This window comes from Gopherus evgoodei, chromosome 7 (genome assembly GCF_007399415.2).
Source record: "Gopherus evgoodei ecotype Sinaloan lineage chromosome 7, rGopEvg1_v1.p, whole genome shotgun sequence".
NCBI classification, from domain to species: domain Eukaryota; kingdom Metazoa; phylum Chordata; order Testudines; family Testudinidae; genus Gopherus; species Gopherus evgoodei.
In genome coordinates this window covers 74,923,057-74,949,845 of record NC_044328.1, presented here as the reverse complement: position 1 = coordinate 74,949,845, position 26,789 = coordinate 74,923,057, and the positions used below count along the sequence as shown (strand labels likewise).

At 43.8% G+C, this 26,789-nt stretch overlaps 1 protein-coding gene across 11 annotated transcripts in view; it reads right to left on the bottom strand.

Moving 5' to 3' along the window:
• The window catches only part of NDST2 (N-deacetylase and N-sulfotransferase 2), a 240,307-nt gene that overhangs the window by 123,148 nt on the left and 90,370 nt on the right, over nt 1-26,789 (bottom strand). For 10 of the 11 annotated variants that reach the window (XM_030568395.1, XM_030568404.1, XM_030568393.1 and 7 more), the window contains one exon: nt 18,507-18,590. The exons of the other annotated variant lie outside the window; for it this stretch is intronic. The gene's annotated coding sequence lies outside the window, so the exon portion shown is untranslated. The remainder of the gene's footprint in view (nt 1-18,506; nt 18,591-26,789) is intronic. 11 annotated transcript variants of the gene reach the window in all.

Here is a 26,789-nt window from a genome sequence, read left to right as displayed (position 1 = left end):
ACTACTGCATGTTCCTGAGGGACTCCCCAGTTGGTCCAAGGCACAGAGTGCTGCTGCTGCTGAAACAGCAGCGCCCCGTGGCCTCCTAGACATTTAGGGCTGACATCTTCTTTCAGACACGCTGCTCAAATTACTAGTTTGCCACAAAACTTTTAACAGCCTCTTCTTCCTATCAGCGCTTGGCATCACAGGCTTAACTTCCTTTCATCCTTTCCCATCATGCTTTCAGAACAGCTTGGCTAAGAGCTCAAAGAGCATGAATAATACAGGAGGACTCCAGTACAAGGACCACTAGAGCCTCAAAAGGCCCTCGCTGGATCTCTCACCAGCTCTCACTCGCCATATCTTTGATTTCCTTCAAATGTTACAATGCCAACACTAAATCAAACTCAGAACTCACTCCCATCCAGTCCCTCCTCTTACCTATCCATCTCATCAATGCAGCAGCTTACGAATGGCAGGGACATATGAGCCTAAAGGGGGTGGAGAAAGGTCACTGCCGCTGAAGCCTCACCACCCTGCTTACCTACCCTCCAGACTCATCAATAAGAGAACTAGTGGGCAGGGACAACCAAATCAAAAACAGGGGCAGGGATGCTCACAGCCATGGCCCTAAGGTGACCAGGTTTCGACAAGAACACTCAGTTGAAATGAGATCCTAGTGGTTCTGGTCAGCATCACTAACCGGGCCATTGACTGTCTGGTTGGCGGCACCGTACAGTGGGGCTGGCAGGCTCCCTGCTAGCCTCCACACTACGCAGCTCCTGGGAAGCAGCCAGCATGTCCTCCCTCCGGCTCCTATGCAGCCAGGGGGCTCAGCACGCTACCCCTGCCCCAAGAGCTGCCCCCCCAGCTCCCATTGGCTGAGAACCGCGGTTAATGGAAGCTGCGGGGACCGCACCTGCGGGTGGCACAGTGCGCAGAGCCGCCTGGCTGTGTCTCCACATAGGAGCTGGAGAGGGTACATGTCGCTGCTTCTGGGAGCTGCTGGAGTAAACATTGCCTGGAGCCTGCACCCCTGACCCCCTCCTCGGCCCCAACCCGCTGCCCTATCCCTGATCCCCCTCTCACCCTCTAAACCCCTCAAGTCCCAGCCCAGAGCACCTCCTACACCCCAAATCCTCATCCCTGGCCCCACCCGAGCCTGCACCACCAGGCAGAGCCCTAAACCCCACTGCACCCAACCCCCTGCCCCAGCCTTCTCCTGCACTCTGAAACCCTCACTTCAGGCCCCACCTGGAGCCCGCACCTCCAGCCAGAGCCCTCATGCCCCTCCGCACCCCAACCCCCTACCTCAGCCCTCTCCTGTACCCCAAACCCCTCATCCCCGGCCTCACCCTGCCCCCCATACCCCAATCCCAGCCCAGTGAAAGTGAATGAGGGTGAGGGAGAATGAGCGGTGGGCTGGGCCTTAGAGAAGGGACGGGGCATGGAACAGAGTAGAGGTGTTTGGTTTTGTGATATCAGAAAGTTGGCAACCCTACATGGCCCTACTACTCCCCTTTGCTCATAATTCATAGTGCAGCCAACAGACTGTGGGGATATGTTTGAATTAGTCTAAGTCCTTCAACTCAGGAGCACTGCCTCTCTCTGTGCTGTAAAGCACTAAGAACTTGTATGTAGCTCTATGATTACACAACACAAATCACAATAGTAAAGGACACTGCCCACTGCCCACAGTGCTCTCCCCAGGAAATAAGACAGTCCACAGACTATGGACACTAGCAGAAATAGATGCCACTGTAGCTACACACACCTCCAGGCAAAATATCTCCCTGAGAAACTCATATGTTACAACAACTGGTCAACTAACTACAGGGCCTGAATTCAAATTCACAACACATATCGATATAGCTCTGAGATCAGCAGATCACTGCCCAGGCTAGCATGTTCCTTTTCCTCTGCATCCATAACCACTACGCAAGTGTAAAACATTATCAGCACCCTTTTTCAGATGAACAGAATAAGGCTAGTGACTTACCTGGGGTCGTGAGTCAGACATCAGCTTTGGAACATCTTAAACCTATCTTCACAAAGAGACTTTGGAAATGTCTCCAAGGTGCAAATTTGTGTGCCCATGAATTGCACATGCAAAGCATCCAGTACATGCTCATCTAACTTTACATGTGCACAGCCCTGGCTTGCATCCATATTTTTAAAAAGGCTGTCCTGGACCTGCAAAATGTAGGTAAGTAATACTTAAAAGGGAGCTGTGAGGACTAAATTAGGAATGTTACAACCTGGAGGAAGGGAGGGATGTGCTGCAAAGGGAGAACAAACCTCTATCCCGTCCACAGAACCCAGAAAGGGAGTGTTGTGAATGAAACTTGGAGTATGTGACTACAGAAGGCATGGAAAAAATTTTGAGGAAGAGAAGTTTTGATGCAAACATTTTCTGTAGAAAGATAAAATGATTTTAAAAGAAAATGAGAGAAGTGCAATGGAGGTTCAGGCTTGACTGGAGGTGGTAACTTAGTGGTTTAAACATGAGGTTTGAAATATTTAGTGTCCCTAGAGGCATCTGCTCAAATCTAGGCAGGTTTGGTCAGACCCTCTTCCACACAAGGTACATAAACAGAGTTCCATGCAAGGTACCAGATGAATATTTTCAACAAGACTTTAAAAAGTGTAAGTGATATGAGCAGTGTGTAAAAGTTATAAAAATGTATCACAGGGTATGAATTTGTTCTGGTCATAATACAACATTTCCCCTTCTAGAATTGCTGTACTTCCCTGGTACTAAAATACTTTGGAATGAAAGGAGCTATTTAAATGTGAGATATTAATACAATATGCTCTATTTAACATGGAACATGCCATAGCTTGGCGGCTCCTTTATTGAGACATCTTCTAGGAACTAGATTTGGCAAAATGATAGTGGATGGTAATAAGTGCTACTTAATCAAGACAGTATTAACATAAATTGAGCTTGTGTCAAGCAGTTTAATGGTGAATTACTGAGTGTTAAACAGACATGAAATTTCACACACTGATCTTTTAATAAACAAATTGTTAGGCACAGCAGAAGGTATAGTTTCTTGATTAAGTCAAGAGGACCTGGGTTCAGGATGGATTCAGCTAAATAGTGTAAGATTATGAAATTAATAAACCTTATTTGCAATTTTTACAAGCTGTCAGTATTATGTTGCTTTGGAAACTGATACTTCTGAAATATTCTTTTTAAAGAAACCTATGAAGTTAAATTCAAAATCTTTCTTTAATGCAACAGTAAATGCATCTAAAATTTTTTTTATAATTTAGAAATTGATAATGCTTTAGGAGGTACTCTATCACAAATTATTGCTCAAATATGTTATTTTACCCTTCCCTCCACAGCCCAAAAGCTAAGGTACACAGGTCCGGTACTATGAGCTGCTATGCATATGTCACAGAAAGTCTGTAAGAGTTATTTATATAAAAGCAGTAAAATGTACTATACTAACAAAAATAGTGAAAAGTATGGTATACTAGTCCACACAGGTGTTTACAAGGTAATTACAATATGAACTTCTTCAGTGAGTACGTCATAAACTTTACTCCACTGATACCTCTTAGTGTATTTCTATTTTCCTCAGTGTAATACAGTTTAACCAGAACTATAAAATCCATGTTGAACATGAATAAATTCTGTATGCAAAATTAAACAAGTTAGCAATTCTTAAAGACAGCCCATTAAACATGCAAATATGTCTGAACTGTATTAAAATAATGTGAGGATAAATCACATTAAAATGCAGATTAAATAAAGTTCTACATAAAAAGTCAATCATCAAAATATATGATTAATACAACTCTTTATGTATTTATTTGAGAAAACACATATGAGTTACAGTTACTTTCCAGAGAGGTATTTGTCTCCAAGTTGAAGGAAGGGGATATCCTGTTAAGTGTATACTATAGAAATTAAATTAAATTAACACACACTTCAGAGAGAAGAACAATAAATATGTCGTGTTATACATTATCCATATCATTTTGTGAACCAATGCAAACTAGTGATTCTATGGAGGTCGGTTTCATATCTCCAGTGTCCTGAGCTTGGAATAGCAGAGACTGGAATGCTATGCTCTACCCTCTGTCAGGATTCCTTCTGGTATTGGGCTGAGCCCTTACTGTAGACATTTCCTCTTAAAGGGGAGGATTCCAACACTCAGCCTTGGTGAAACAATCAACTTATCTGGATCAAAATTTAACTTTTGCAAAATGTTTAAATGACCTGGTGCCTAAACAGTTAACGAGCCTGTCCGTGCAGTATCCTATACAACCGCTCCCTGCACTCTGCAGTTTCAACTTTAAAAAAGGTGTATTCTCAGGTGAAGGAAGAGGAAAGACAGGGATAAACAATGTCATAGAAAGTACCTTGGTCTTTTATACATCTACTGCACAGAAAAAGGGTTCCAAAAAGAACTAGGTAAGTTCATGGAGGACAGGTCCATTAATGGCTATTAGCCAGGATGGGCAGTGATGGTCCCTAGCCTCTGTTTGCCAGAAGGTGGGAATGGGGAACAGGGGATGGATCACTTGATGACTACCTGTTCTGTTCATTCCCTCTGGGGCACCCAGCTTTGGACACTGTTGGAAGACAGGACACTGGGATAGATGGACCTTTGGTCTGACCCAGTACGGCCGTTTTTATGTTCTTATGATGGTTCAACTCTTAGAATCATGGACGAGTGGAGGGAAGAGAGTTAGACAGGGAAAATAAAACAGTTGCCATTCAAAAGCACCTACAATTAAACTGCCATTAGGCAGTGGCACACAAGAAGAGTGTGGTTTCCTAACCACAGGTCACAAGATGAACATACAGTATTCTGGGGGGAAAGACAAGCTATCACAGTTCATGCTGATGTGAATCCTGATATCAAATCGCCTCACTCTGCTCTTGTCTGTTTTTAAATGATGACTATTAATGACAAGACCCAGATCTACTCAATATTTTTTAAATATAGATATGTGGGGGCAGTTCCTCAACTGCTACAGTCCCAACCCCCCAAGCAGGCGGCACATTGGGGAATACTCTGATTTGTAGAGGAGGTTCTGGCCACCACAGAACCATCACGGCCTAACGGAGCCCAGCAGGAGCTGCCATAGAGAATAGCGAAATACAGTAGAACCTCAAGAGTTATGAACACCGGCATTACAAACTGACCAATTAACCACACATCACATTTGGAACTGGAAGTACACAATCAGGCAGCAGCAGAGACAAAATAAAAAATAAATTAATAAAAAGCAAATACAGTACAGTAACACCTCACTTAACCTCACCTCACGGTGAACATTGTTTCATTGTTACGTTGCTCATCAATTAGGGATCATGCTCGTTTAAAGTTGTGTAATGCTCCCTTCTAACATCGTTTGGCAACCGCCTGCTTTGTCTACTGCTTGCAGGAAGAACAGCCCATTGCAGCTAGCTCGTGGGGGCTTGGAACCAGGGTGGACCAGCAGCCCTCTATCAGCTCCCCACTCCCCTAAGTTCCCTATGCAGCAGCTGCCTGCAGTTCAGCTGTGTCCCTCCCCCACTGCCATGTGCGGCTCCTGCCCTCTGCCTTGGAGCTGCTCCCTGAGACTCCTGCATGCAGTGCTGGGGGGAAGGGTGAGAAGGAAGAGGGAGGCTAATGTCAGGGAGTCCCCCTCTCCCCTGCTCCTGCACCCTGCTTACCCCATCTTTCATAGAGCAGGGCTCAGGACTGAGGGAGCTTGCAGCAGCTGTGGTCTCAGCAAGCTGGTCTAATTAACAAGGCAGTGTACTTAAGGGAAATGTGCATATCTCCCTCCATTCCTGCTTCCTTGCAGAGTGAGACAGAGAACCCCTGAGGGCACAGCCAATTGCGAGTTCATCATTTAGCAGTAAGGGAAATATCCCACTCTCTAGATTCCTCCACCTCAACCAAGCTCCACAGTCATCATCCCTGTGTACTGGTATTAAACTGTTTGTTTAAAACTTATACTGTGTGTGTGTGTGTGTGTGTGTGCGTGCGTGCGTGCGTGCGCGCGCATATAAAAGACTATATATATAGTCTTTTGTCCGGTGAAAAAAATTTCCCTGGAACCTAACTCCCTCATTTACATTAATTCTTATGGGGAAATTGGATTCACTTAACATCATTTCTCTTAAAGTTGCATTTTTCAGGAACATAACTACAACGTTAAGTGAGGAGTTACTGTACTGTGTTAAACATAAACTACTAAAAAAAAAAAAGGAAAGCAGCATTTTTTCTTCTTCAAAATAAAGCTTCAAAGCTGTATTAAGTCAATGTTCAGTTGTAAACTTTTGAACCATAATGTTTTGTTCAGAGTTATGAACAACTTCCATTCCCAAGGTGTTCATAACTCTGAGGTTCTACTGTACTGCTTAGCTGGCTACTCAGAGCCCCTCCTACTTTGCTAATAAATGCCTTTTACTGGGATAGATGGGAGCATACAGCACTGCCTGCTTTTCCTTGCAAACTGGGATAAGTTTCATAAGAATCAATAAAAAGAACAGGAGTACTTGTGGCACCTCAGAGGCTAACAAATTTACTTGAGCTTAAGCTTTCACGGGTTACAGCCCACTTCATCGGATGCTTAGACTCGAACATACAGCAAGAAGATATTTATACATACAGAGAACATGAAAAGGTGGAAGTATGCATACCAACTCTAAGAGGCCAATCCATTGAGATGAGCTATCAGCAGGAGAAAAAAAACTTTTGAAGTGATAATCGAGATGACCCATAGAAGGTGTGAGGATACTTACAATGGGGAAATAGATTCAATTAGTGTAATGGCCCAACCATTCCCAGTCTCTGTTCAAACCTAATTGTATCTAATTTGTATATTAATGCAAGTTCAGCGGTCCCTCTTTGGAGTCTGTTTTTGAAGTTTTTTTGTTGCAAAATTGCCACCTTCAAGTCTGTCACTGAGTGGTTAGAGAGGTTGAAGTGTTCTCCCACTGGTTTTTGAATGTTATGATTCCTGATGTCAGATTTGTGTCCATTTATTCTTTTGCGAAGAGACTGTCTGGTTTGGCCAATGTACATGGCAGAGGGACATTGCTGGCACATAATGGCATATATCACATTGCTAGATGTGCAGGTGAAAGAGCCCCTGATGGTGAGACTGATGTGATTAGGTCCTATGATGATGTCACTTGAATACATATGTGGACAGTATTGGCATCGGGCTTTGTTGCGAGGATAGGTTCCTGGGTTGTGTTTATGTTGTATGGTGTGCGGTTGCTGGTGAATATTTGCTTCAGACTGGGGGGCTGTCTGTAAGCGAGGACAGGTCTGTCTCCCAAGATCCATGAGAGTGAGGGATCATCTTTCAGAATAGGTTGTAGATCTTTGATGATGCGCTGGAGAGGTTTTAGTTGGGGATTGAAGGTGATGGCTAGTGGTGTTCTGTTATTTTCTTTGTTGGGCCTGTCTTGTAGCAGGTGACTTCTGGGTACTCTTCTGGCTCTGTCAATCTGTTTTTTCACTTCAGCAGGTGGGTATTGTAGTTTGCAAAACACGATCTACAAGCAGACATACAAAAGAGTGCCACAAGTACTCCTGTTCTTTTTGCGGACACAGACTAACACGGCTACTACTCTGAAACAATACAAAAAAAGTGTGGGTCTGGGCCTGTCACTATGCATGAATGTGTCTCGGGGAAAGTGTCTCATACACAGTTACAAAAGTACAGGCAGAACCTGAAATGGCTGACTGTAACTCCAAGGTCCCAAGCCCTGGCTAACAAACACAGTTAGGGACAAGCCAACAGTTACAACCATCTTATTAATATTAAAAACCACAGGGCTAGTTCCTTCCGCCACCACTCTGTGACCACATTGATTCTGCCAGTGGTCACATTCCCCCCATCCCACCCCTCCCAGCTGCAGACCCCTAGGCTGGTGAAACGCTTGGTGGGGGACAACAAGGCCAAGCATTTTCTACAAGTTCAATCCTCAGAGCAACAATCATTATCAGGAAAAAAGAGCATGCTATTGCCATGGAAACAGCACAAAAATACTGTTAACAGATCAAGCAGCTCCGGGAGTAGAGACACGGATCACACTGCAGAGAAGTTATTGGTATTTAGTTTCACAAACAAGAGGGGTTAGGATATTCAGAAGGCCCACAAGGAACATTGTCAGCCCAGATGTCTCCACCCCTTCCCAGATTTTACTGGGCCCAGGCCAGCTTTTCAACACTGACTCCCTCCCTCTACTATGTGAACTTGAGTATGGTGTCTTGTTAAGAAAACCAATTCTTCTTCAACACCTGAGCTGGGGAAGAAGGATAAATTGCACAATTTGGCTAAAATTACTCCTAAATTTGTTCTTTATATAAAATCCTTGTGGACATGGGGCTTTACAGACAAATAAAGCACCAAGGCTCTGCTGCCCCAAAAGTTTACTAAGAGTCAAAAACTGATGTTTGTTGCCGCTACAGAAAAAAAAACAAACCCATGTCCTGGTGAAGTGCAGAGCCTCAGGCTCCTTAGTCCATGAGGGACGGAGTGGAAAAAATGGAACGTGATCATATAATTCAAAATGGTATTATAATAGATACTCACAAGGAGGGCCAAATTAAAGTAGCATGGGAAACTTTAATTCTGATATTTCCAACTTCTGAGTGCTTGACTCTGAAACCTCAATAATGTTCTTTTAACATAGTTGTTTTTTTGTGCGTGTATGTAATAACAGCTATAGTTTTGCTTTTTGCTTATTTCCCATTCCCGCTAAGAGCCCTTAACTGAATATAAGCAGCACGGCCTGTTGGAGCTCTAAGGAGAATGCGATGGATCGTTGTAGTTGAAAAACATCAGTCAATGAGAATGCCACACATCCGAAAAATGGCTTCAGATTCTGTCAAATTTGTCAGAGAGGAAGAATTGCCAAGTGCAAGCAGTACACAGTACGGACTCCTCGTGTTTATTAAGGTTAGATGATATCAGCAACTAATAAGCATCCCATGCTCTGAAGCCCCGATTTTGACAAGTCATCTCAAGCATCTTGCATGATACTAGGGAATTCCAATAGACTAGCAAAGTCTTATCAAGGAAACTGTTAGATCAGGATGTTTGCTCCTCCCTAAAGTCTAATTCTCCATTCTCACAAAAAAATCTCATATTAAAAAAGAGATACGGGACACTGGTAAGCCAAAAGCATGACTTATTTCACAGGTGTGTTGTGAGGCTTAATTTATGTCTGTAATCCTTTGTGTTGCGTCTCTCCTCTATTGTAAGAGGCTCTCAATATTATCAAAAAGGTCCTCTCTACACTAGAAAGAGTTAGCCAGTATAGCTAGATCAGTAAACCTCCCTGCTGGAGAGAGAGTCAGTGTAACTATGTTTACACTAGGGCTTTTGCTGGCATAGCTGTGTTGGTTTGGGTTTGATTTTTTCACGCTCCTAACTGACATAGCTATGCTGGCAAAACTTTTAGATGTAGATCAAAGCTAAGTGCTGTGTTGCTTGCAAGCACCTGATTAGGATTGGAAGGATTCGATTTTTATCAGTAAATGTAGATAAACATTGATTTCACTGTACGTACACATACAAACTGACAGAAAATATTTCCACTGATAATCATCAAAATGTACAGAAAGGCAACGTAACAAAAATGATTCTTGAAAACTTATTAGAGTTTGATTTCAGGCTATTTACTTTATACACTGACATATGATGTTGAGAAATTGCGTTTTAATGGTTATGAACCTTTAACTTTTTGACTCTCAACATCAACTGTCATTCAATAATTATTGTCTGATCTCTCCTAATTTTCCACAGCTTTGAAAATTTAAAATCGATAAAAATCTAAAAATGCTTAAAAGTAAACACTAACATTATCAGTCAAAATTATAAAACAAATCCAAATTGAATTCTGCCAAGCCTACGTATGATGAACATGTAGTGTTTCCACACCCCCAACTCTCTGCATGTTTGTTCAATTTATGCGGACCAAACAAGAAGCTTGTCAGAGGTAGCCCAAGCTCTGGGGTGGTCTAAGTAGGATCTTCTCAGCACTACAGACAGTTAGTTCTATTTGGTTTTAGCAGTGAAATCAGAAGGATCATAAGAATGAAGATAATGCATTTGTCAAGTAAGAGCTGTCAACTGTAATTGCGCATGTCTCCTTTAACAAAGAATACAGAATACTGACAGTAGTAAATGATTGATTATATATGATTTATACAGCTGGCAGGAACATCCATTCTTGTACAAGGATCTAGTTCATTCATGGTATAGTGCAAGAGTCATATTCAGCTTTGCATTGGTCCCAACTATGCCCTCCAAAGCCGCTAAGTATTTTTTTCTACCCAGCTTACCCTCCACACTCCCCCCAAGTAATTTAAAACACTAGACAACATCCAATTGTATTTGTTTCCAGTAGAAAGGCAGAACAAGGTGCCTCCCACACCAGGCTTTCCAGTGTCTTGGGTTGTCATCTCTCCCCTTCTCCTAGTCATTTCTAGCATCATTCTGTGTTGGTTTGGCGGGCCTACAGCCATCAGCAGTAAAGCATTTACATTCTGCTTTTCCCCATGATTATCTTGTTAGAAGCATAAACCAAATCTTATCACCGGAGGGCTTGTTAATGGAAGGGAAGGAAGCAAGAACATCTCACAGCATTTCTAATCTTTCCAGAGAAAAAGAAGAAAAAGAGACACAAAGATGAAATCAACATATTAAACCTTCCAGCTCATGCCTGCAATCAAAGGACCACTTCTGCACATGGAAAGGAGTCAGTCAAAGCTCTTCCCATGGCAACAAGGTAACACACAAATTCTTGAGAACTTAGCCAGCTTCAACCTCTAACCACTGTCCCACATCTGCCCTGAGATTTCACCAGACTTCACTGCAGCTGCAACCTGACAGAAATAAGTCCCAATGCTCCTGTCATAAACAGATAGTTAAGGGTTAATGTCTCTTTTACCTGTAAAGGGTTAACAAACAGGGAACCAAACACCTGACCAGGGGACCAATCAGGAGACAAGATACTTTCAAATCTCGGTGGAGGGAAGCCTTTGTTTGTGTTTTTTGGGTTTTGCTTTGTTCTCTCTGGGCTCTGAGAGTGACCACTTGTACCTACAGGCTCTCTAACCTTCTATTCCAATTCTGTGAGTACAAAAGTAGAAAGGTGGTATAGTCTTTTTATTTGTTTTCCTTTATTTGCAAATGTGTAGTTTGCTGGAAGTATTTTAAATTGTATTTTTCTGGGGGGGAGGCTTCTTTCTAGTTTCTATAAGCTGACAGACTCTGTAACTTTTTACCATCTAAATTGCAGAGATAAACTTTTACTTTTTTTTTCCTTTCTTTTTATTAAAAGTTTTGCTTTTAAGACCTGTCTGATTTTCTCCCCTTGTTGAGGCTCAAGGGAATTGAGTCTGTACTTAACAGGGAAGGAGAAGGGAGGGGAAGGGTGGAATCCCTTTTGTTTTAGATTCACGGAGCGTGAATCTGTCTCTCTCTCTCCAGGAGACCTAATTTCTCTGTGTTGTGATTCAAGGAGTTTGAATCACAGTAATCTTCCAGGGTAACCCAGGGAGGGGAAGGCTGGGAAAGGCAACGTTGAGGAAAGGGGTTTAACTTTCCTTGTGTTAAGATCCAGGGGGTCTGGGTCTTGGGGGGTCCCCAGGGAAGGTTTTGGGGGGACCAGAGTGTATCAGGCACTGGAATTCCTGATTGGCAGCTTATCATGTCTAAGCTGGTAGTTAAGCTTAGAGGAATTCATGCTGGTACCCCAATTTTTGGACTCTAAGGTTCAGACTGGGGAAAGATACCATGACAGCTCCAGTTTCAAAAAGCCACTTTTTTCCCAAATTTAAACACTCCATGTCTCCCACATCTGAGGGAGTCTTTTCTCCAACAGAGATTTCCGTATTCCTTCTGAAAAGGACCCTCACCACATCTGTCAGCAGAAGCATAGGCTATTCTAATACCCACAGCACCAAAGTTATGCACCACAGCTTAGCACTAGGGCAGAGATGTATTTCACATCCGTGGAAGATTACAAATTAACCATGTATTTCCCCATGCACCCAACTAGCTCAGGCCCACGCATGAGACAGTTTGAATCTGGAATCTCGGAGCTCTGATTTCAAAGACTGAAGCTACTACAGTTCATGGAAGTAAATGATTTTACAATAAAAGAAAGTTGTTTTCCACATGAAGGAAGGTTTAATCCATTATTCCAGTTTAGACAGGTGTATCCTGTTGCCTTCACTGAAAAAATCAAGCTAAACCTTCACTAAAAAAACCCTAAAAATTAATCCCCCATCTATTCTATTATCTAAGCAAATATAAAGTTATTAATAGCAAGTAACTCACATACTGCATGATACAGTTTTTACCATAAGAATTCTGTATAATCCACAACACAAATACCAGACCTATTCAATATAATACCGTATCACACCTGAAATATTCACTAAGTATGTATGACAGTGCAGATTAATTTACAGCTGCTACTCTGACCTTAACTTCGTCTCAGAAATTGGTCTCTAAAACATACTTGACTGTACTGTAGGGATTGAGGAGGACACTGGCCCAAGGTTTGGAACCTGCTACAGTCACTCCTGGACTAGTGTAAAAAAACAAACAAAAAAAACCCCAAGAGTTCAAACCAATGCAAGTCTGACATAGTTAAAAAGTATGATATCTTGTGAACTAGCAGGGATAGAGTAAATGCTTTATCCCACCGGAAAGCTGAGCATTCCCACTTTCACTCAGAAACTATTTCCTTGCCTTGGTAGGATGCAAGATACTGGACCTTTAAAAATATTAAAATAAACCTACTTGATTCTAATTTCTATCTCATTTTCCCTCCCCTCCCAACCTACCTGAATTCTGAATGTTAGTGGGTATCCTTAAGGTTCTAGAGCTGGAGATTACCACTTTCTACCACGTGAAAGTTTGGAATCTTAGCTCTGTTTCAAATGGCATACAGCTGGCATATCATCAGTCTGTGGAGTAGGCTGAATTACACTTTTAATTTGGAGCTGGGAGCTTTGTCTCCAAAGAGAGAGCCATGTAGTATCCTCAATCCCCAGATGCACTCCTACTGATATCAAAGAAGGTTTGCACAAAGATCAAGGCTAGCATATGGACATTTGGTAGAAACTGTATTTTAACTAGTGAAGTTAATGATTGCCTGCAGCTCACTCAGTGGGAAAACATGATGCTGTACACGTTTAGAACCACAGTTGTCCTTGCCCTGTGTTTCTGCATGCGTGTCTTCCTTTCTTCTCCCTGCACATATCCCTGTTTTGGCCTCTCTTCAGTCTGTTTGCACTGTTTCTTTCCAGGGATGGAGATGACCTGAAATGTTATGGGGTCCAACTCCTAGTCCTCCCTGCAGCTACTTGTCATTGCCTCCCTTTGAGCTTCACTTTAGGCCTCTCTCCATTTGTCAGACAGCAAACAGCGAGTGCATCATCTTCTCTCCCCTCCCCAATTCTGAGTTGGAGCAGCAACATTTTTCTCTTGTTCCCTTTCCAGGCCTTTATCAGACCAGCCATCCACTTCTTCTACAGCTACCCTGTGTCTCTCACCCACCTTCCAGCTCTTTTGCACTAAATAAGAAAGCAGCTGGCTGGGGGTGCAGAGGAGAGGCAGTTATATGCTGATGCATAGTGGAGCCATTTGTCTGGTTAATCCCAATAACAAACAAGGTTCTGGCATGCTAACTAGTTATGTGACTCCCAAGCGGTTGGCGACCAACTTCTTAGAGGAACAAGTGGCATTCAGCCACCAGAGATTGAGCAACAGGTCTGTGATGCCCTTAGATATCTAGGACTGCACATGCTGACAGGTACAAGTAACATGTTGAATCCCATTCGTGATTGGGATCAGAGATTGCAATTATTCACCATGAACAAGGAATTCCTAGTAAGTGTGGGTCATATGCTCACGTTGATTAAGTCCCTTAAAAAAATAAAAGACTTGACTGGCTGGAAGAGAAACCTGAAAGACTGTTTTTTGCCCTCCCTGTACCTCTGGAGCAGGAGGCAAAAGGTAGAGAAATTCAAAGATATGACTGCCACAGCTACCAGAACTCAAGTGCCCAATGTATAACGCTGAAGTGAGGCGAGGGAAGGATCCTGACAGCATGCTGAGAGTGACTAATGCCCCTATTACTGAGAATGCATTTTACATGAAAGCATGCTAGCACATGACGGACAGCCTGCCGAAGTGGTGCCAGGTTCACCTCTACCTGTTGTTTCACTGGTCACAGCCTTGATAGCGGGATGGGTCAAGGCTGCAAGACTCCAGCCACCCCAGCAGGAAAGATGTTCATGGTGCTGGTTTTGATCCACAACTTCTTTATGGTTTGTGTCCTGGCTATCTTTGAGACTCTCCTTCAAACTCTTACTGAACAGTTATGATCAGTGAGGTCTCTGGAGTGGGTAGTGCCCAGATTTAGCCATCTAGGAGCAAATATTTCTCAATGAGTGGTCCCTGGCTCCAGAACTCACTCCTCCCCACCCCACACTTTGTCCAATAGAGGCCAGGTTCGCTGACCTTCAGAGCACATTACAGTGTGTCTATTTATTCAAGCTATATGTGGCAGGGCAGAGAGAAGGGTGAATTAAATAATTAAATGGGAAGAGATATTTTGGGGGGGGTGGGAGGAGGCAAGGGAAAGGAGTTCTTTCAGCAGCCCCAACATTTTGTAAGTATAGATGATTTCAGGAATAGATTTTATGCTTTTGTTTTATATGCACTTAGATATATTTATGGTAAGGAAATGATATAATCTGGAAAAAAGTACACAGTAATAAAGACAAACTAAACATGCGCAATGGGGGCAGTTACCTAACCATAACTCAGAATTTCCTGAATTTTAAATAATGTTTAAAAGCTCAACCATAACACATTAACAAATTTTTATATAACCACCACCACCCCCGCAAAACAAAACACTATGAACAGGTGATCAGTCAGTTTGTCTGGGAGCTTGTTTCTGCAATCAAAGCCATTTGTCTGAACGTGCAATGAAGAATTCAAATGAAGCTGTATGTATTTTAACGTGCAGATCATCTGATACACACAAAGACTGCATGCATGTCTTTACTACTATCTATGGCCTTTACGACAAAACAGTTAGTCTTCACTGAGGACAAAATGCTCTGCCAATCTGAAAATACGCCTCTTTTGGTTCCAAAAAGTAACGTTAACCAAAAAAAAAAAAAAAATCTCCTCACCACTAAAATTCTAGTTTTTCCTACTGTGATGAAACCACAATACTCAAAAGCAATGTTGTCATTTTTTTCACACATGGGGGAGGCAGGAAGAGAATCGCCTTTGGGATAGAAAAGAGCCTGAAAAACATCACCTGAAGGCTAAATTTGTGATGTGTGTGTTTTTATGTGCTTTCCATGAAAATGCCTCCTCAATCAGAACTTAAAGATCCCTAGTACAACACTGTAATCAAAGAAGAATTCCTTCTAAATAAAATATTTTCAAAAGCTTTTCCTGAGCATCCATAGGTCTTTAAAAACAGCCCATTGAGGATCACAATGGTGTGATGGGAGGTACAATATTCCCCTTCTCTAGCAGTATCTGCCAGAGACTGGGTCTCTCACATGGAAGTAGAGAAAGAATATTACTAAGTAACCAGGCAAGACCACTGTATGACAATCTATAACATGTACTTGCAATATCTGACACAGTACTAAATTCCATAGCTCTGAGATTTGCAAGGTGAAGAAAGACTTAGTGCCTGGTGAATTTCATCTCATTTATTTTTTCTGGTGATGCTGAACTTAAAGTTTGTATTCTTGTTTTCATTATCCCTTTTAAAACAGTCTCCTGCAGCTCCAAACTAAAGATCTTCCAGGAGATTCTAAGCAACAGCTGCAGCATCTCAGCCATCTGTTTCATTTATATTTGCTAATGTAGCTCCTGCTGTTTTGAACTGACAATTTTCTCTGTCTTATTCCCCGCACATGGGAAGTCGCCGTACTCACCAAAGTTTCTCTTTAGTCTTAGCCGTCAAATCACGTCTGGTAACAAAAACGCACGAACAAGGCTCCTTCCCATCCCACTTTTGCTCTATTAAAGTTATCGAGATTTGGATGGGTTTTTATGCTGTTACTTCATAGTTTCAGATACAATCATGAGGGCAAAGTATGGAAAGGGAGGGAAGGGGAAAGAGCGAAACAGCAAAGAGGGAGAGGGAAGAAGGGAATTAAACTCCCTCCTACTACAGCACTGCTGTGGGGATGATGGGGCTGGAAGCCCTCCAAGCTACCCTCACAACCAGTACACCTTCCATACACCATTACCTAATGCTAGGATTCAACCTTTTCAGGCCACTATACCCATTACCCAACTACGGAATTGGCTGTACCATCTGACCATAGCCTTGCTCTCCCTTCTCCTGTACCCAGTGATGACCTCCCTCCTCTTCTTCATAACACTGAGATCAGGATCAGCCCAAGATCCAGTGTACTTTACAGAAGGCATAAGTGAGTGAGAAGTTTGTTGAGGCAGAACACTAGGGCTCAGAATTTTAAGTACCAGTGATTAGGAACCACCATCCTGCTGGGAGATGCTGAGATTATAGTTCTCCCTTACTGTTACCTGTGATGCTAAGAGACACTCTGGGTAAAGACACAGACTGACCAGCTCCTGGAATAGTGGTTAGCCAGCATGAAATGCAATAAAATGATAGCACAGGGAGATTTGGCTAGCAGCCACCACCAAGGCCAGTTAATGTCACTACTGCATGCCAGGGAGCTCATTAAGCAGGTCTCCAAGACAGCAGGGAGATCTAAGGGCTTGCCACTCTGGGAAATGACACTGGGTTGTAACGCACAACTTAGCACTTATTGTACACAAGGACTGTCATCTTTTAAAATCATGTGAGCTGGTCATGGCTAACCTCTCCACAGAGTGTTAAATGTGGTATGTGCTAACGTGGCTTTATTTCCCAGCATTGACCAGCCCAACTTGGAAACAGGTATGGACATTAAATACGAAAAGGGCTGCACACAAACCAAACCAAGATGTGTGATCCTGCATCTCCCCTTCTAAAACACCCCCTTCTCAGTGATTGTATTAATTACTGCAGTACAAGGCGACATGAGAGGAGCAGGCCCACAGGGCTGGAAACCCTGTGCTAGAACATCCTTTTCAGGTCACAAACACACAGCCCTGCACATCATGCTGATAAGCAGTTGAGGGAGTGCTGGGGAGATATCAGTCATAATCTCTTATCTCTACTGTTCACAGAAGACAACCTGAAATTATCCCTCAAACTGCTGTTCCAACACCACTGGCTGGAGCTGGCTCCAGTAGCCATGTGGGACCCATTAACTCTTTCATAGTCCTCAGCCCACCTCTTCTACTACAATACATTCCTATCAGCCACTGTGTGCTACCTTCTGAATAATGGGTAGATAAGGGAGGAGGAGAGCAGAAGGGAAGGGGAAAAAGATAATTGAGGAGATTTGGAGGGTGAGTGAGAAAAACACATAAGAGGCTCCAACAATCTGGCAGTGACACATTACCCTTTCCTATCAAAAACCTCTCCTGTGTGCTTGGTGCTGTGTCTGGATTAGTCTGTGCCTTACACTAGGCAGCCAGTCGTTCTCTCTGCATCCAGAGCGCAGCTGGCTTCACTTCCTCCCCAGCTTCTGTTCAACATTATACATTTGTGTATGTACCGTACTCTGCCTTCAAAGAATGGGATTCACCTACACCTGGGAAGAGCTGGAACACAGATGCAGTTCATACAATGGAGCATGTGTTAGCTCTCTTAATATGTGGACAATTGTTCCCATCAAGTTGTGGATAGATGTGAATCATTACACACAAAGATCAGATTTGCTTTTAAATTTACAGCTAACTGGCACTAAAAACACAGTTATGGGTATACTCTGGAGAGGCTAACTGCAGCCTTTCAATGTCCCCTTGAACAGCCCTGGCACAAAGCATTCCGACTTTCAAGTGCATATTGGACAGGACAGCAAAGATTACTTATTGACAGCTGCATCACACTCCAGAATGTTATAGTTCCTTTATGTTTTGCAAGAAATATGCATTATCCAGTGAGTCTTCGTCCAGGCTAAAACGCTATCACTGGCTTGCTTGCCATGCCTCAGTTTACCCAGGTGTAAAATGGTGTACACATTTATCTATTTCACAGAGATACTATTATGTGCATTATGGTAGCATCTAGGATCTCAATCTCACACCAGGAATCCACTGTGCTACACACCGTTCTAACACAGAACAAAAGGACACTCCCTGTCCCAGTAAGCTTTTTAATGTTCGAGAATTTCTAAAGAACTGCAGAGCATTACTTGTACTCGAAGGCACCTCACAAATGGCAACAGACAAGGGAGAGCAGAGTGTATTATGACCTAATGAGGGAAAGGTGAATTCATCACCATCTCCCAGACTGAGAAAATGACCATGTTAGCAACTTGCCAAACCAAAGATCCCAGGAAGAGGGCTGCTCTCATCCTGTCCCTTACCCCACACCATTCAATCCAAAATGATCACAGTTACATCCATTTTTCTCTTACCTCGCTGAGCAGCTGCGTGCAGAGTTGGAGGAAGAGCCAGGCTACATTGCACCAAAAGCAGACTGAGCAAAGGGCACTGTGCACCTGCCAAGAGGAAGAACAGCTTAGTTTAACAGACTGATGCCAGGTACAGTGGGGCAGTGATGTTTTCCAGAACAGACACATCCTGTGGTACCAATCTCCATTTGATGAGAGGGAGACCAATCTCTAAGGAAATCATCTGAGAACATCAGCGGTGATAAAGTAACCTGTGTTTTCAGATTCAACTCTGATTTTAAAAAATTGTAGCCATGGAAAATAAGGGAGATATTCGGATTATTTCTATGATTAGCATAGGCATCTGTGTTTACCAGTTTGCTATTGTCCAGCCTGACTGCAAGGAATTAAATGAAAGGAGGCTGTTACAGGGAAACAAACAGGAATCAAAACAATTACAGCTATGAGGTACCTTAAAGGAACAACGGGAGAGCTACTAATTGGGAATGCCCACCTAGCTGGCTCCAGCCAGGCTGGCAAGGTTTATTCTAATCCTGGACTCTGGCCTGGGAAAAGGGGCACTAAACCAGTAAAGACACTGGCCTAGAGAGGAAAGCAGGTGAGTGGGCAGCAGCTGGAAATGAGCCTCTGACAGAAAGGGAGAGAAGGCTGCAGGGTCTGTCTCCCACAGGAGCAAGGCATCCAGGGTAAGTGGAACTCACCCAAATTGGCAAGGAGAGGATGAACTTTAGGCCTGACACAGGCATATAGGCCTTTTGTTGTTTTATCCCTTTTTTTCTGCTTGCTACATTCACCTTTGGTTAAATAAATAATATTTTGTTTGAAAAAGCTGGTTTTGAGTTACTTCCATCCATCTCTGGGCCCAGAGGAAAAGGGAAAACAGATGCTAAACACAGGTGGGCCAGTCATGTTACTACATTTGGTAAATGGGGTGTGTGGAGGGGGGCGGTGCAGCCCAGAAATTCAGTCTAAGAATGGCACGGACCACGTGGCATGTGATCCAGCCAGAGAGGGGTGAAGCTGTACTCCAGAAGCTATATTCAAAAGGAGTCTAAAGCACAGCTTGACCTGTCACTGTGACAGTAGTGTTTTATAATATGGTCACTGCAAACCTCATCATAACATAGGTATCAGTGACATGGCAAAGCCACACACAGGAAACAAAACCTGCAAGGTAAGAGGAAAACCAACTGTTTACCACTGACAGGCTCATTTTCCTTCTGTCATCTGCTGAGGAGGCATGGTCTCAACAACAGCAGGCCTAAACAGTCAGTCCTGCACTGCTCCCTGTCTAGTCTCCCGTTGCTAGAGCACACTGTGATAAGCCCAGCCTTCACGCACACTTCTTCAGGAACAATTTCCTCTTCACTCAACAACAAAAGCCTTTCAAAATCACAATTGCAGGCGGTTAAAAAAAAAATCCTTAAAAATTCTGGTGGGGAGAAACCTCAACATAGCTGTCTTTTCCACAAAATACCCCTGGCAACCCACCCTACAGCACATGTAATATGCAGGCCTGCTGAGTCCAGAAATGGAAAATAAAGAAGCACTCAATAGTTCATAGTAGAGAGATATGTCTGTATACAAAGAAGACAGACATCAAACAGAATGAGTCTGTCCCAAGAAGAAAGCTGTTATTCAAGCATAGGTGAAGTCTGCAGCAGAGCCCAGTACAGGATTATTTGCCTTCTCTCGATATTCCCTAACAAACATTCTGAGCACTGAGCATCCCTGGAGGAAAAGTCTGACCCAAATACTTTATTTTGAGCTTGGCCAGACTGCACATTGCGCAGTCTGCCTATGTGCTAGGTCAGAGGTCCAAGAAGAACAGGATCTTGTTCTCTCCCACATCCTCTTTGCAGCCATTGAGATCTTCTCTTTTGACACTTGAATCATGTGCAAGGAACCAGGCTCCTGTTTGCTGCCCTGCATCCCCAGACACTCCCTAAAAGACTCCCCAGCAAAAGAGAATTTGAAAATGGTGCTCAGGCATCTATTCTCAAGGATTTTATTAGGATCTGGCTCCCTAGACTCAAAAACAGCCCCCAAAAGTAATATACTGAGTTTAGCATGACAGCCAATGTATGCTCAACACAAAGCACTACAGTACTTAGTACTTACTGGCATGGATCTTAGCCCTAAGCTCCTTTGAGCTAGTAACCAAGCTTCCCAAAAACATCTACAGTATTTCACTTTGATTATATGAAGCTATATTCTTCAACTGATTCCAGACACCACTTACATCCCTCAGACAGAGAATTCTTCACTCTACTTATTCACTCTACTTGGCACAAGTCAAAATTTATTTTCCATTTAAATATATTTAAAATGCACCAATCGCTCCACGTGCATGGATTTTGCATTAAAGGCAGGTACTGCTGCTTGCAGCTGATAAGACGTACTGTTAACGCTTTCCAGCACTTGTTTGCATCATGGGGCAACAAATCCATGAGCTCTGAACAATAAACACAATTACTAGATAAAGTGCATATAACTGTGGAGATGGGACAAGAAACCTTGTCCTTTAGCTCCAAAACCACCTCCACTTCCCCTTGAGCTAAGAGAGAACTCCTTTAAGCAGCAGATGTAACTGGGCCTATACTCTCTCTTGAGATCAACTGCCAGGAAACAGTGTCATTTGCACAAGCCAGTGCGCTACCCTGAGGGAAGCAGTGAGTTCCTGGCAATCTATGCTGCTTGGCCTGGCCTTCTTTTGGAATATAATACTTATCCAAGGATCTCAAAGCATTTTACGAAGGTGGGTAAATATCCTCGTTCTACAGATGGAGAAACAGAAAATTAAATGACTTGCCCACCGTTGCACAGCAAATCAGCAGCCAACTTGAGATTAGACTTCAGGAGGCTCAGTCCACTAGATCACATTACCCTTATTGTGTTTACAGGGCAGAATTCTGCTCTTAGATCCACATATGCACAGCCCTCACTGAAGACCATGCGAGTTGCACAAATGTATCTGAGAGCCAAATCTGGTCTTAAACCTAAAGTAATACTGTGCGGATGGGCTATTGCCTTTAGACAGGCTTCCTTGTAGACTTGACTAGACTCCAACATGTCGGCAAAATGTGAAAAGATTTTTAGAACAAAATCCCCGAACAACAGTGAAATATGACAGATTTTTCCAGGAGCTCTGTTCTGCACCTTCTTATCCACATTATAATCCCTCTCTGCCATCAAATAATGGCAGATATTGTCTGGGATGGATGTAAAATTGAGTTAGTTTGAGCATCCGTTCCCAAACAGCCTTTCTTTCCTATTCCTCCAAAAACAGAACAGAAAACCAATACCACCGCTGAGGGGAAACAGTATACAACCAGCCAGAGATAACCATATTTCTGAAGGAGGGTGTCAAATGCCACTTCTTTGGAATGAGACTAAAGGATAGGATTTCACAGTAACAAAGCTGAAATAGCCAGCAGCTGGCCTTGAGGCATGTAGTCCTCAGCTGCATCCGATTACGATGGGCGTCCCTCATGTTGCATCCAAATCTGATTCCATCCCATCCTAGCCAGCTGTTCTCAGTCTTCACGGTAAATAGACATCAAACATTGACTCAGGAAACTGAGGTTAGAGGGAACAGTATTTATGTTAACGGGATTAATCCCACATCTCATCACACTTCCTCTGTTATGTTTTGTTTTATAGTCCATCATTTTGATTTTGTGTTCCAAATCCAGGCTAAGGCAGGCTGAGAGCTACACAGGCAGAAGGCATACAGCTCTGCATAATGTAAAATGAAATACAGGCAAAGAGCTAGAACCCCTAGCTTCCACGGGAAGAGAGCTATTACACACACATACTGAGTGCCCTTGATTTGGGCACTTTGATTTGGGCACAGGGAGTGTGTCCGAGATACTGACCAAGGGGAGTGAAATCATGAAGTGAGCGAGGTGGGGAACCCAGGTAACGGATGCATTAGAATGACTGGAGTGGAGTTGATGGACAAATGCAAATACAAACCTTAAACTGCTGAGCAAATCAGCCTGGCTCACTTGCGCGTTTGTCTTTTTGCAGCAAGCACTCACATGGCTTAACCAATTAGCTGAATCTTCCCCATCCTGTGAGAGCTGTATCTCAGTAACTCAGTACATTGGAGCTTTGAACTAGAAGCCACTTGCTTTGCAGGGCAGCCACTCTAGCAGGTGAAGTGAATTGAGCCCCTGCTGTGCTAAGTTAGTGGAGAAACACATCTTGTCTCAGCTGGAAATTGCTCTTATACACAGGCCTCTCAACACACCAGAAAAATAATCTAAACCAGCATTTCTCAAATGCAGCCACTGTGGCTGCATGCAGCCACCAGGGGCTTTTCTTGTGGCCACAGCCTCCTGGGTGGTGATGGGGGGTGGCAGCAAAGCAGCCTCTCCTCCCCTAGCAGGAGCAGATCCCTGCCCCCTTCTGAAGCCACAAACATTGTAGGAGCAGGCAACTAGTGTGAGTTCCCCACTTTCCCAGGGGTGGTGGAGCTAGGGCTTCAGGCTTCAGCCCTGGGGTAGTGGGCGGCAGGTTCTGGCCATATGGCAGCGGGCTCCATCCCCCAGCCGCAGGGTTTCGAGCTCCAGCCCCGGCCTCATCCCCGCATTATCACTGGCCCTCTCTGCCTCCCAACCACCTCCCATCTAGGGCTTAATTTGTCCCCCAGCTTGCTGGGGCTGAATAAGTCTGCTGTGAAAAGTGATATTAACAAATATCACTTTTCACAGCAGCAGATTTACTGGTCTTTAAAAAAAAAAGTCTTAAAAAAAAATCAACGAAAAAAAGCAGAACATGTAAAGCACCTTATTTGTGTTTCTGTATAGATCCAGTAAAGAACAGAGACAACTGTACATTATTTTTATTATTGAGTCTGAAAAAAAAAGCCTATTTAAATAAATGACAATGATTTGGACATATATATGTACATTTTGATTTGTTTTTCCTAAAGTTAAAGTATTTTCGGAAAAACTGTCAGAGCAACTGCCAGCAAGAGTCCACCAAAAAATTTGTTGTGATAACCTCTGACCTAAACTCTTATTTTGAATCACAGCTTGTAGGCTCTGCATGGAGATACAGTCATTGAAATCCCAATTATCCTCCCCAATGCTGATTTAATTATATGCCTGTAATTGAGTTTACTCTGTACAGGAGACAAAAGGTGAAGATATTCCAGTCAATGACACCTGAGATAAGGAAATGGGCAAATGGAGAAAGCAGTGGTAGGTCTTCACATTCAGACCTGCCAATATTACCATACATATACAGGTTTTAAAAAAAATCCACCTGACAGGAACTGGTAGGAGGCTTTGGCAAACACTACGTTAAAATAAATGAAATTTCTAGACCTTAAGGTTATGAAGACAACTTGCCAGATGTAAACCAAATGTAAACCGATGCAGACAGCATCTTCCTAAGTCTGCAGAAAGAACCGCTCCAGTGGCCTGTTCTGCTCAGGGTTTTTCCAAGCTGCAGCAGTGGAAACCAAACTAATCTAATCCATTATCACTGCTGCTATTAAGAACTTGTGGACAAAAGTGAAATTGAGGAGAGTCAGGTCAGTTTCATTTTGCTGCCCCTTGGGAAAACTCTTGGCAGTAACAGAGCCACTGGAGCTATTCACTCCAGGAGAACAGAAATGGAGGCACAAGGAAAGGCAGAATAGCAGTAGTCAGAGGGAAAGTTAGAGCAGGAGAAGACAAACCCCAAGCATCCATCTAAAAGTCAAGAGGTTCTGAGGTGACAGGGGAGAACATACAGAATGCTCCTTTTCTTGGGAATGGGGCAGAAAGAAGGCTCTGATTATTTTATTATTTATGTTTATTACAGAATCGTTGAAGTGTAAGACTGGAAGGGACATCAAGAGGTCATCTAGTCCAGGCCCCTGTACTCAAGGCAGGACTAAGTAACAACTAGACCATTCCTGACAGGTGTTTGTCTAACCTGCTCTTAAAAACCTCCAATGATGGAGATTCCACAACCTCCCTAGGCAATTTGTTCCAGTGCTTAACTACCCTGACCATAGGCACCAACTTTCTCCAGCACCAGTGGGTGCCCACATCCCCCCCGACCCTGGCCCCACCGCCACTCCATCCCATCTCTGCCCCTGGACCCACCAAATCCCATCCCCAAAGTCCCCGCCCTAACTCCACCCTCTCTCTGCCCCTAACGGATCCTTCCCCAAATCCCCACCCCACCCCAGCCCCACCTGTTCCCCCAGCGCACCACGTTCCCTCTGCTCCCCACCCTGCGAATCAGCTGTTTCATGGCACAAGCGCTGGGAGGGAGGGGGGAGAAGCAGGATGCGGCAGTGCACTCGCAGAGGAGGCAAGGGCGGAGGCAAGCTGGAGCAGGGGGGCGGGGTGGAGCCACGGGGAGCTGCTGGTAGGTGCTGAGCACCCACCAATTTTTTTCCATGGGTGTTCCAGCCCCAGAACACCCATGGAGTCGGCGCCTATGACCCTGACAGTTAGTAAGTTTTTCCTAATGTCCAATCTAATCCGCCTTTGCTGCAATTTAAGCCCATTGCTTCTCGTGCCAGCCTCAGAAGCTAAGGAAAACGTTTTTTCTCCCTCCAACTTGTAACAACCTTTTATGTATTTGAAAACTGTTATCATGTCTCCTCTCAGTCTTCTCTTCTCCAGATTAAACAAACTCAATTTCTTCCCTCTTCGGTCATGGTTTCTAGACCTTTCATCATTTCTGTTGTTCTCCTCTGGACTTTCTCCAATTTGTCCACATTTTTCCTGAAATGTGGCACCTAGAACTGGACACAATACTCCAGCTGAGGCCTCATCAGTGTGAAGTAGTGTAGACAATTATAATTATGGCAGTGTCTAGATCCAACCAGGATCAGAACCCCACTGTGCTAGGCACTAAACAAACATGGATTAGTAGACAGCCCTTGCCCCGAAAAGCTTACAATCTATGTAACAATGGGATTGGGAAAAGGGCTATCACAGGGTGTCACTGGCCCTTTAAGAGGCAAGAGGCCAGCGCACTGGTCCACTGATCTCCAGTTGGGTTCAAGAGAAGACACTTAGGCCATGTAAATGGTCAGTCAGAAAAGGGCCAGAAGAGTGCTGACTGAGAGCACAGACAAAGAGCAAGAAAAGAGGCAGGTAACAGCTGCCTGATAGTCAGGAAAGGGGCTAAGCCTGCTGACCTTCCTGAGCCAGAGAGCCCGTGGCAACAGCCTAAAGTGGGCTGAGCTGTTGGACTAGGTTTTGGGTAGAAGAGTCATGAGACTGGTCACTCAGGTGATGGCTGGCAGTTGGGTCCCTGGAATCAGGGCAGAAAGGAACAGGGACTTGTGTTCAGGTGGGCTCATGGAGAGGTGAACGGAAAAATCACATTACCTTTATATGTTTTACTGGGAGAACTGGGAGAGTCGTTTTATCATGACGGTTCTATGGACTACTGTACATGCACATGAATAAATTATGCCTCAAGGTGGGACTTTGAACTGGACATTGAGAGAGACAGTACTCTTTTTATAGCTGGCCCAAGGGGAAATTGAGTCAAGCACATCTGTCATGCCCCAGTTTGCCACTGTAGGACACTCCAAGTTGGGAGTTGCCTTATTATAGGGTTGTAACAGACAGGCAAAGTGAACTATGTGGTGAAAGGCCAATGTCATGTTAGTTCCATGCTATTTGCGAGGTGGGGGCAGGGGGTTAGCTGGGAGAGGATAAGCTGTTTATCAAACACCTACCAACCAGAAGCTGATAAGAAGGATCAAGAACCTGACTAGGGTCGAGGCACAGCAGTCTGATAGGAATCCTATCATGCGGCTCTTTCCTAGAAGTTGTGTAAGGGGTGAAAAAGAAGATGCCTTCTCACCAGGGCACTGACCCTGGACGATGATGCCCTTCTCATCTTTCATATCAGTCTGGCTAATAAGTTCTCTCTTCTGGCTACTGTATGGATATGAAACAGGGAGGTAAAAGATTGATCGGAATAAGGTACAAAGGAAGAATATGGCACAGACAGATTTGGGGGGAAGAAGATATATATGGGGAGGAGGTAGAGAGCACAACGCAGGGAAAGGGGAGAAAGGCATTCTGCACCCTGCCCAGCAGATGTTGGGTAAGTTTTTCAAGCTCTGCATATTATATCACTGTATATCTGCTGGTGTCTTCAAACTGCATTGCCCTCCCTCCAAAAATAGCATTTATTTGTAGAAGTACTCATCCTGATCCAGGTCTAACACATCTCAAGAACGGTGTAACAGGAAGGATTCCATTTATACAAGGACCCTTGAGCTCTGCAGCAAACCTCCCAGGTCCCTCTGGCACT